Source organism: Triticum urartu, chromosome 6, assembly GCF_003073215.2.
Source record: "Triticum urartu cultivar G1812 chromosome 6, Tu2.1, whole genome shotgun sequence".
Lineage (NCBI taxonomy): Eukaryota > Viridiplantae > Streptophyta > Magnoliopsida > Poales > Poaceae > Triticum > Triticum urartu.
Window position 1 is genome coordinate 456,814,612 of NC_053027.1, and position 12,387 is coordinate 456,826,998.

The window sequence follows — 12,387 nt, forward strand, 5'->3', positions numbered from 1 at the left end:
CATAAACCCACAATTCATCGGTCTCAACAAACACACCGCAAAAAGAAGATTACATCGAATAGATCTCCACAAGAGAGGGGGAGAACATTGTATTGAGATCCAAAAAGAGAGAAGAAGCCATCTAGCTACTAGATATGGACCCGTAGGTCTGAAGTAAACTACTCACACTTCATCGAAGGGGCTTGGATGATGATGTAGTAGCCCTCCGTGATCGATGCCCCCTCCGGCAAAGCTCTAGAACAGACCCCAAGATGGGATCTCGTGGATACAGAAAGTTGCGGCGGTGGAATTAGGTTTTTGGCTCTGTCCCCGATCGTTTGGGGGTACATGGATATATATATATAGGAGGAAGAAGTACGTCGGTGAAGCTTCGAGGGGCCCATGAGGCAGGAGGGCGCGCCCTAGGGGGGCGCCCCCTACCCTCGTGACCACCTCGTGGCTTCCTTGACGGAGGGTCCAAGTCTCCTGGATCTTATCTAATGAGAAAATTACGTTTCCGAAGGTTTCATTCCGTTTAGACTCCGTTTGACATTCCTTTTCTTCGAAACCCTAAAACAGGCAAAAAAACAGCAATTCTGGGCTGGGCCTCCGGTTAATAGGTTAGTCCCAAAAATAATATAAAAGTGGAAAATAAAGCCCAATAATGTCTAAAACAGTAGATAATATAGCATGGAGCAATCAAAAATTATAGATACGTTGGAGACGTATCATACCGGAACCCCCCTCGGGAGAAATAGTGGGCCTTATGGGCCTTAGTGGAGAGAGAGAGGGCTGGCATAGGGCAGGTCATGCGTCCCTGCCCCTCTGGTCCGAATTGGACTAGGAGAGGGGGGGCGGCGCCCCCATTCCTTCTCCCTCCCCCTTCCTTTCCCCCTCCTAGTAGGAGTAGGAAAGAGGGGAGTCCTACTCCTACTAGGAGGAGGACTCCTCCTCCCGGCGCGCCTACAGGGGCCGGCCGGCCTCCCCCTTGCTCCTTTATATACGGGGGCAGGGGGCACCGCTGTACACACAAGTTGATCTGTTGATCTCTCCCAGCCGTGTGCGGTGCCCCCGTCCACCATAATCCACCTCGATCATATCATAGCGATGCTTAGGCGAAGCCCTGCATTGGTAGCATCATCATCACCGTCATCACGCCGTCGTGCTGACGAAAATCTCCCGTGAAGCTCTGCTGGATAGGAGTTCGTGGGACATCATCGAGTTGAACGTGTGCTGAACTCGGAGGTGCCGTGCGTCCGGTACTTGGATCGGTCGGATCGTGTACGACTACATCAACCGCGTTGTGCTAACGCTTCCGCTTTCGGTCTACGAGGGTACGTGGACACACTCTCCCCTCTCGTTGCTATGCACCACCATGATCATGTGTGTGCGTTGGAAAATTTTGAAATTACTGCGTTCCCCAACAGTGGCATCCGAACCAGGTTTATGCGTAGATGTTATATGCACGAGTAAAACACAAGTGAGTTGTGGACGATACAAGTCATACTACTTACCAGCATGTCACACTATGGTTCGGCGGTATGGTTGGATGAAGCGGCCCGGACCGACATTATGCGTACGCTTACGCGAGACTGGTTCTAGCGACGTGCTTTGCACACAGGTGGCTGGCGGGTGTCAGTTTCTCCAACTTTAGTTGAATCGAGTGTGGCTATGCCCGGTCCTTGAGAAGGTTAAAACAGCACCAACTTGACAAACTATCATTGTGGTTTTGATGCGTAGGTAAGAACGGTTCTTGCTCAGCCCGTAGCGGCCACGTAAAACTTGCAACAACAAAGTAGAGGACGTCTAACTTGTTTTTGCAGGGCATGTTGTGATGTGATATGGTCAAGGCATGATATAAATTGTTGTATGAGATGATCATGTTTTCTTAAAGTTATTGGCAACTGGCAGAAGCCTTATGGTTGTCTCTATATTGCATAAGATGCAAGTGCCATGTAATTGCTTTACTTTATCGCTATGCGATAGCAATAGTTGCAAAAGCAATAGTTGGCGAGACGACCATGTGACGACACATTGATAGAGATCAAGATGATGGAGATCATGGTGTCACGCCGGTGACGATAGAGATCATGACGGTACTTTGGAGATGGAGATCAAAGGCGCAAGATGATCATGGCCATATCATGTCACATATTTTGATTACATGTGATGTTTATCCTTTATGCATCTTATTTTGCTTAGTTCGGCGGTAGCATTATAAGATGATCTCTCACTAAATTTCAAGGTATAAGTGTTCTCCCTGAGTATGCACCGTTGCGACAGTTCGTCGTGCCGAGACACCACGTGATGATCGAGTGTGATAACCTCTACGTTCACATACAACGGGTGCAAGCCAGTTTTGCACACGCGGAATACTCAGGTTAAACTTGACGAACCTAGAATATGCAAATATGGCCTCGGGACACTGGAGACCGAAAGGTCGAGCGTGAATCATATAGTAGATATGATCAACATAGTGATGTTCACCATTGAAAACTACCCATCTCACGTGATGATCGGACATGGTTTAGTTGATTTGGATCACGTGATCACTTAGATGATTAGAGGGATGTCTATCTAAGTGGGAGTTCATTAATAATTTGATTAATTGAACTTTAATTTATCATGAACTTAGTCCTGATAGTATTTGCATAACTATGTTGTAGATCAATAGCTCGCGATGTAGCTCCCCATTTATTTTGATATGTTCCTAGAGAAAAACTATGTTGAAAGATGTTAGTAGCAATGATGCGGATTGGATCTGTGATCTGAGGATTATCCTCATTGCTGCACAGAAGAATTATGTCCTTGATGCACCGCTAGGTGACAGACCGATTGCAGGAGCAGATGCAGACGTTATGAACATTTGGCGAGCTCGATATGATGACTACTTGATAGTTTAGTGCACCATGCTTTACGGCTTAGAATCGGGGCTTCAAAGACGTTTTGAACTCCACGGAGCATATGAGATGTTCCAAGAGTTGAAATTAGTATTTCAAACTCATGCCCATGTCGAAAGGTATGAGACCTTTGGCAAGCACTTTGACTATAAGATGGAGGAGAATAGCTCAGCTAGTGAGCATGTGCTCAGAATGTCTGAGTACTACAATCACTTGAATCAAGTGGGAGTTAATCTTCCAGATAAGATAGTGATTGACAGAATTCTCTAGTCACTATCACCAAGTTACTGGAACTTCGTGATGAACTATAATATGCAAGGGATAACGAAAACGATTCCCAAGCTCTCCGTGATGCTGAAATCGACGAAGGTAGAAATCAAGAAAAGCATCAAGTGTTGATGGTTGACAAGACCACTAGTTTCAAGAAAAGGGCAAAGGGAAGAAGGGGAACTTCAAGAAGAATGGCAAGCAAGTTTCTGCTCAAGTGAAGAAACCCAAGTCTAGACCTAAGCCTGAGACTAAGTGCTTCTACTGCAAAGGGACTGGTCACTGGAAGCAAAACCGCCCCAAGTATTTGGCGGATAAGAAGGATGGCAAAGTAAACAAAGGTATATTTGATATACATGTTATTGATGTGTACTTTACTAGTGTTTATAGCAACCCCTCAGTATTTGATACTAGTTCAGTTGCTGAGATTAGTAACTCAAAACGGGAGTTGCAGAATGAACAGAGACTAGTTAAGGGTGAAGTGACGATGTGTGTTGGAAGTGGTTCCAAAATTGATATGATCATCATCGCACACTCCGTATACTTTCGGGATTAGTGTTGAACCTAAATAAATGTTATTTGGTGTTTGCATTAAGCAGGAATATGATTTGATCATGTTTATTGCAATACGGTTATTCATTTAAATTCAAAGAATAATTGTTGTTTTGTGTACATGAATAAAACCTTCAATGGTCATACACCCAAGGTGAATGGTTTATTGAATCTCTATCGTAGTGATACACATATTCATAATATTGAAGCCAAAAGATGCAAAGTTAATAATGATAGTGCAACTTATTTGTGGCACTGCCGTTTAGGTCATATTGGTGTAAAGCGCATGAAGAAAATCCATGTTGATGGGCTTTTGGAATCACTTGATGCTTGCAAACCATGCCTCACGGGCAAGATGACTAAGACTCCGTTCTCCGGAATAATGGAGCGAGCAACAGACTTGTTGGAAATAATACATACTGATGTATGCAGTCCGATGAGTGTTGAGGCTCGCGGCAGGTATCGTTATTTTCTGACTTTCACAGATTGAGTAAGATATGGGTATATCTGCTTGATGAAACATAAATCTGAAACATTTGAAAAGTTCAAATAATTTCAGAGTGAAGTGGAAAATCATCGTAACAAGAAAATAAAATTTCTACGATCTGATCATGGAGGAGAATATTTGAGTTACGAGTTTGGTCTTCATTTGAAACAATGCGGAATAGTTTCGCAACTCACGCCACCTGGAACACCAAAGCATAATGGTGTGTCCGAACATCGTAACCGTACTTTATTAGATATGGTGCAATCTATGATGTCTCTTACCGATTTACCACTATCATTTTGGGGTTATGCATTAGAGACAGCTGCATTCACATTAAATAGGGCACCATATAAATCCGTTGAGACGACGCCATATGAACTGTGGTTTGGCAAGAAACCAAAGTTGCCGTTTCTTAAAGTTTGGGGTTGCGATGCTTATGTGAAAAAGTTTCATCCTGGTAAGCTCAAACCTAAATCGGAGAAATGTGTGTTCATAGGATGCCAAAGGAGACAGTTGGGTACACCTTGTATCACAGATCCGAAGGCAAGACATTCGTTGCTAAGAATGGATCCTTTCTAGAGAAAGGGTTTCTCTCGAAAGAAGTGAGTGGGAGGAATGTAGAACTTGATGAGGTAATTGTACCTTCTCCCGAATTGGAAAGTAGTTCATCACAGAAATTAGTTCTAGTGATCTCTACTCCAATTAGTGAGGAAGCTAATGATGATGATCATGAAACTTCAGATCAAGTTACTACCGAACCTCATAGGACAACCAGAGTATGGTCCGCACCAGAGCGGTACAGTAATCCTTTCTGGAAGTCATGTTACTAGACCATGACGAACCTACGAACTATGAGGAAGCGATGATGAGCCCAGATTCCGCGAAATGGCTTGAGGCCATGAAATCTGAGATGGGATCCATGTATGAGAACAAATTATGGACTTTGATTGACTTGCCCGATGATCGGTGAGTCATTAAGAATAAATGGATCTTCAAGAGGAAGACGGACGCTGATATTAGTGTTACTATCTACAAAGCTCAAATTGTCGCAAACTGTTTTCGACAAGTTCAAGGTATTGACTACGTTGAGATTTTCTCACTCATATCGATGCTTAAAAGTTTGTCCGAATCATGTTAGTAGTTGCTGCATTTTATGAAATCTGGCAAATGGATGTCAAAACTGTATTCCTTAATGGATTTCTTAAAGAAGAGTTGTATATGATGCAACCGGAAGGTTTTGTCGATCCTAAAGGTGCTAACAAAGTGAGCAACCTCCAGCGATCCATCTATGGACTGGTGCAAGCATCTCGGAGTTGGAATATATGCTTTGATAAAGCAGTCAAAGCATATGGGTTTATGCAGACTTGCGGTGAAGCCTGTATTTACAAGAAAGTGAGTGGGAGCACTACAACATTTCTGATAAGTATATGTGAATGACATATTGTTGATCAGAAATAATGTAGAATTTTCTAGAAAGCATAAAGGAGTGTTTGAAAAGAATTTTTCAAAGAAAGACCTCGATGAAGCTGCTTACACATTGAGCATCAAGATCTATAGAGATAGATCAAGACGCTTGATAAGTTTTTTGAGTACATACCTTGACAAGATTTTGAAGTAGTTCAAAATGGAACAGTCAAAGAAGGAGTTCTTGCCTGTGTTGCAAGGTGTGAAGTTGAGACTCAAAACTCGACCACAGCAGAAAATAGAAAGAGAATGAAAAGTCATTCCCTATGCCTCAGTCATAGGTTCTATAAAGTATGATATGCTGTTTACCAGTCCTATTGTATACCTTAGCATCTTTCTGGAAAGGGAGTACAACAGTGATCTAGGAGTAGATCACTGGACAGTGGTCAAAATTATCCTTAGAGGACTAAGGAAATATTTCTCGGTTATGGAGGTGATAAAAGAGTCCGTCGTAAAGAGTTACGTTGATGCAAGCTTTTTACATCGATCTAGATGACTCTAAGTCTTGATCTGGATACATATTGAAAGTGGGAGCAATTAGCTAGAGTAGCTCAGTGCAGAACATTGTAGACATAGAAATTTGCGAAATACATACAAATCTGAATGTTGCAGACCCATAGGCTAAACTTCTCTCACAAGCAAAACATGATCACTCTTTGGGTGTTAATCACATAGCGATGTGAATTAGATTATTGACTCTAGTAAACCCTTTGGGTATTAGTCACATGGAGATGTGAACTAATCACATAAAGATGAGAACTAGATTATTAACTCTAGTGCAAGTGGGAGACTGAAGGAAATATGCCGTAGAGGCAATAATAAATTTATTATTTATTTCCTTATATCATGATAAATGTTTATTATTCATGCTAGAATTGTATTAACCCGAAACTTAGTACATGTGTGAATACATAGACAAACAGAGTGTCACTAGTTTGCCTCTACTTGACTAGCTCATTAATCAAAGACGGTTAAGTTTCCAAACCATAGACATGAGTTGTCATTTGATTAACAGGATCACATCATTAGGAGAATGATGTGATTGACTTGACCCATTCCATTAGCTTAGCACTTGATCGTTTAGTTTACTACTATTGCTTTCTTCATGACTTATACATGTTCCTATGACTATGAGGTTATGCAACTCCCGATTACCGGAGGAACACTTTCTGTGCTACCAAACTTCACAACGTAACTGGGTGATTATAAAGGTGCTCTACAGGTGTCTCCAATGGTACTTGTTGAGTTGGCATAGATCAAGATTAGGATTTGTCACTCCAATTGTCGGAGAGGTATCTCTGGGCCCACTCGGCAATGCACATCACTATAAGCCTTGCAAGCATTGTAACTAATGAGTTAGTTGCGGGATGATGTATTACGGAACGAGTAAAGAGACTTGCCAGTAATGATATTGAACTAGGTATTGATATACTGACGATCGAATCTCGGACAAGTAACATACCGATGACAAAGGGAACAACATATCTTGTTATGCGGTTTGACCGATAAAGATCTTCGTAGAATATGTGGGAGCCAATATGAGCATCTAGGTTACGCTATTGGTTATTGACCGGAGATGTGTCTCGGTCATGTCTACATAGTTCTCGAACCCGTAGGGCCCGCACGCTTAAAGTTCGGTGACGATCGGTATTATGAGTTTTTGTGTTTTGATGTACCGAAGGTAGTTCAGAGTCCCGGATATGATCACGAACATTACGAGGAGTCTCGAAATGGTCAAGATGTAAAGATCGATATATTGGACGACTATATTCAGACACGGGAAGTGTTCCGGGTAGTTTCAGAGAAAACCGGAGTGCCGCAGGGTTATCGGAACCCCCCCGAGAGAAATAGTGGGCCTTATGGGCCTTAGTGGAGAGAGAGAGGGCTGGCCTAGGGCAGGTCGCGCGCCCCTCCCCCTCTGGTCCGAATTGGACTAGGAGAGGGGGGGGCGCCCCCATTCCTTCTCCCTCCCCCCTTCCTTCCCCCCTCCTAGTAGGAGTAGGAAAGAGGGGAGTCCTACTCCTCCTAGGAGGAGGACTCCTCCTGGCGCGCCTACAGGGGCCGACCGGCCTCCCCCCTTGCTCCTTTATATACTGGGGCAGGGGGCACCACTGTACACACAAGTTGATCTGTTGATCTCTCCCAGCCGTGTGCGGTGCCCCCCTCCACCATAATCCACCTCGATCATATCCTAGCGGTGCTTAAGCGAAGCCCTGCGTCGGTAGCATCATCATCACCATCATCACGCCATCGTGTTGACGAAACTCTCCCATGAAGCTCTGCTGGATCAGAGTTCGTGGGACGTCATCGAGCTGAACGTGGGCTGAACTCGAAGCCGCCGTGCGTTCGATACTTGGATCGGTCGGATTGTGAAGACGTATGACTACATCAACCATGTTGTGCTAATGCTTCCGCTTTCGGTCTACGAGGGTACGTGGACACACTCTCCCCTCTCGTTGCTATGCATCACCATGATCCTGTGTGTGTAGGAAATTTTTGAAATTATTGCTTTCCCCAATACTTATGTGTGATAGACTATATCATATCACGGGGTTTGGATGCACCGGCGAAGTTTGCACCAACTCTCGAGGTGACAAAGGGCAATGCACGGTACCGAATAGGCTAGCAATGATGGAAGGGTGAGAGTGCGTATAATCCATGGACTCAACATTAGTCATAAAGAACTCACATACTTATTGCAAAAATCTACAAGTCATCAAACCCAAAGCACTACGTGCATGCTCCTAGGGGGATAGATTGTTAGGAAAAGACCATTGCTCGTCCCCGACCACCACTCATAAGGAAAGCAATCAAAGAACACCTCATGCTTCAAAATTGTCACACAACGGTTACCATACGTGCATGCTACGGGACTTGCCAACCTCAACACAAGTATTTCTCAATTTCACAATTACTCAACTAGCACGACTCTAATATTACCATCTTTATATCTCAAAACAATTATCAAGTATTAACCTATTCAATACACTTTATGAAAGTTTTTATTATACCCATCTTGGATGCCTATCATACTAGGACTAATTTTATAGCCAAAGTAAATTACCATGCTGTTCTAAGAGACTCTCAAAATAATATAAGTGAAGCATGAGAGATCAATAATTTCTATAAAATAAAACCACCACCGTGCTCTACAAAGATATAAGTGAAGCACTAGAGCAAAATTATATAGCTCAAAAGATATAAGTGAAGTACATAGAGTATTCTAATAAATTCCAATTCATGTGTGTCTCTCCAAAAGGTGTGTACAGAAAGGATGATTGTGGTAAACTAAAAATCAAAGACTCAAATCATACAAGACGCTCCAAGCAAAACACATATCATGTGGTGAATAAAAATATAGCCTCAAATAAAGTTACCGATAGACGAAGACGAAAGAGGGGATGCCTCCCGAGGCATCCCCAAGCTTAGGCTTTTGGTTGTCCTTGGATTTTACGTTGGGATGCCTTGGGCATCCCCAAGCTTAGGCTCTTGCCACTCCATGTTCCAAAATCCATCAAATCTTTACCCAAAAACTTGAAAACTTCACAACACAAAACTCAACAGAAAATCTCATGAGCTCCGTTAGTATAAGAAAACAAACCACCACTTTAAGGTACTGTAATGAACTCATTCTTTATTTATATTGGTGTTAAACCTACTGTATTACAACTCTCTATGGTTCATATCCCCCGATACTAGCCATAGATTCATCAAAATAAGCAAACAACACACGAAAAATAGAATCTGTCAAAAACAGAACAGTCTGTAGCTATCTGAAGGTTTCGAATACTTCTGTAACTCCAAAAATTCTGAAAAATTAGGAAGCCCTAAATAATTTGTATATTGATCTACTGTAGTTGGAATTGGTATTTTATCGCTCTCTGGTAAAAAATGAAAATTATACTCGTGAGCGCATACTTTCTAGTTTTTCAGCAAGATCAAACAACAATCATCCAAGAAGATCCTAAAGGCTTTACTTGGCACAAACACTAAATTAAACTTAAAAACACAATCATAACATAGGATAGATGATTTATTTATTACTAAACAGGAACAAAAATTAAGTAACAACAATAAAATTGGGTTGCCTCCCAACAAGCGCTATCGTTTAACGCCCCTAGCTAGGCATAAAAGCAAGAATAGATTTAGGTATTATCATCTTTGGTATGCAATCCATATGTGGCTCTCATAATAGATTCATAAGGTAATTTAATTTTCTTTCTAGGAAAGTGTTCCATACATTTCCTTAGCGGAAATTGGAATCTAATATTTTCTTCTTTCATGTCAATAATTGCACTAATCGTTCTAAGTAAGGTCTACCAAGAATAATAGGACATGTAGGATTGCAATCTATATCAAGAACAATGAAATCTACGGGCACATAATTCCTATTTGCAATAATAAGAACATCATTAATTCTTCCCATAGGTTTCTTAATGGTAGAATCCGCAAGGTGCAAATTTAAAGAACAATCATCAAATTCACGGAAACCTAGCACATCACACAAAGTGTTTGGAATTGTGGAAACACTAGCACCCAAATCACATAAAGCATAGCATTCATAATATTTAATCTTAATTTTAATAGTAGGTTACCACTCATCATAAAGTTTTCTAGGGATAGAGACTTCTAGTTCAAGCTTTTCTTCATAAGATTGCATTAAAGCATCAACGATATGTTTAGTAAAGGCCTCATTTTGATCATAAGCATGAGGAAAATTTAACATGGATTGCAACAAGGAAATACTATCTATCAAAGAGCAATATCATAATTAAATTCGTTGAAATCCAAAATGGTGGGTTCATTGCTATGTAAAGTTTTGACCTCTTCAATCTCATTTTTATCAACTTTTGCATCAACATCTAAAAACTCCGAATCGTTGGGACGCCTTCTAACTAAAGTTGACTCATCTCCAGTCCCATCTTTATCAAGATTCATATTGGCAAACAAAGATTTACTAGGAGACACACCAATCACTTTTAGATCTTCATCATTATTATCATGAAAACTAGAAGAACACGCTTTCACAAAGCAAACTTTTTTAGCATGCATCCTAGCAGTTCTTTCTTTACACTCATCAATGAAAATTCTCATGGCTTTGAGAGACTCATTGATGTCATGCTTAGGTGGAATAGATCTAAGTTTCAAAGAATCAACATCAAGAGAAATTCTATCCACGTTCCTAGCCAACTCATCAATTTTACGCAATTTTTCTTCAATCAAAGTATTGAAATTCTTTTGCGAATTCATAAATTCCTTAACACTAGTCTCAAAATAAGAGGGCATCTTATTAAAATTTTCATAAGAGTTGTTGTAGGAATTGCCATAATTATTAGAGGAATTACTAGGATACGACCTAGAATTAAAATTTCCTCTATACGCGTTGTTGCTGAAATTGTTCCCACCAACAAAATTCACATCCATAGATTCATTATTATTCTCAATCAAAGTAGACAAAGGCATATCATTAGGATCAGAAGAAACACTCTTATTAGAAAACAATTTCATAAGTTCATCCATCTTTCCACTCAAAACATTAATCTCTTCAATAGCATGAACTTTTTTACTAGTGGATCTTTTGGTGTGCCATTGAGAATAATTAACCATAATATTGTCTAAGAGTTAGTAGCTTCTCCTAAAGTGATTTCCATAAAAGTACCTCCCGCGGCCGAATCTAAAAGATTTCTAGAAGTAAAATTCAATCTAGCATAAAAATTCTGTATAATCATCCATAAATTCAAACCATGTGTAGGGCAATTACGTATCATTAATTTTATCCTCTCCCAAGCTTGTGCAACATGATCATGATCAAGTTTCTTAATATTCATAATATCGTTTCTAAGAGAGATGGTCTTAGCGGGAGGAAAATACTTAGAGATAAAAGCATCTTTGCACTTATTCCATGAATCAATACTATTTTTAGGCAAAGAAGAAAACCAAGTTTTAGCACGATCTCTAAGTGAAAACGGAAATAGCTTCAATTTAACAATATCATTATCCACATCTTTCTTCTTTTGCACATCGCACAAATCAACAAAGTTGTTTAGATGGGTAGCGGCATCTTCACTGGGAAGGCCGGAAAATTGTTCTTTCATGACAAGATTCAACAAAGTAGCATTAATTTCACAAGATTCGGCATCGGTAATAGGAGCAATCGGGGTTCTAATAAAATCATTGTTGTTTGTATTGGAGAAGTCACATAATTTAGTATTATCTTGAGCCATCGTGACAAACAATCAATCCAACACACAAGCAAACAAGAAGCAAGTGAAAAGAGGCGAACGAAAAAGGGCGAATAGAACGACAAAGGTGAAGTGGGGGAGAGGAAAATGAGAGGCGAATGGCAAATAATGTAATGCGAGGGATAAGAGTTTGTGATGCGTACTTGGTATGTCTTGACTTGAGCATAGATCTCCCCGGCAACGGCGCCAGAAATCCTTCTTGCTACCTCTTGAGCATGTGTTGGTTTTCCCTTGAAGAGGAAAGGGTGATGCAGCAAAGTACCGTAAGTATTTCCCTCAGTTTCTGAGAACCAAGGTATCAATCCAGTAGGAGACTACATGCAAGTCGCCTAGTACCTACACAAACAATCAAGAACCTTGCAACCAACGCGATAAAAGGGTTGTCAATCCCTTCACGACCACTTGCAAAAGTGAGATCTGATAAAGATAATAAGATAAATATTTTTGTTATTTTTATTGTATAGATTGGAAAATAAAGATTGCAAAATAGTAAACG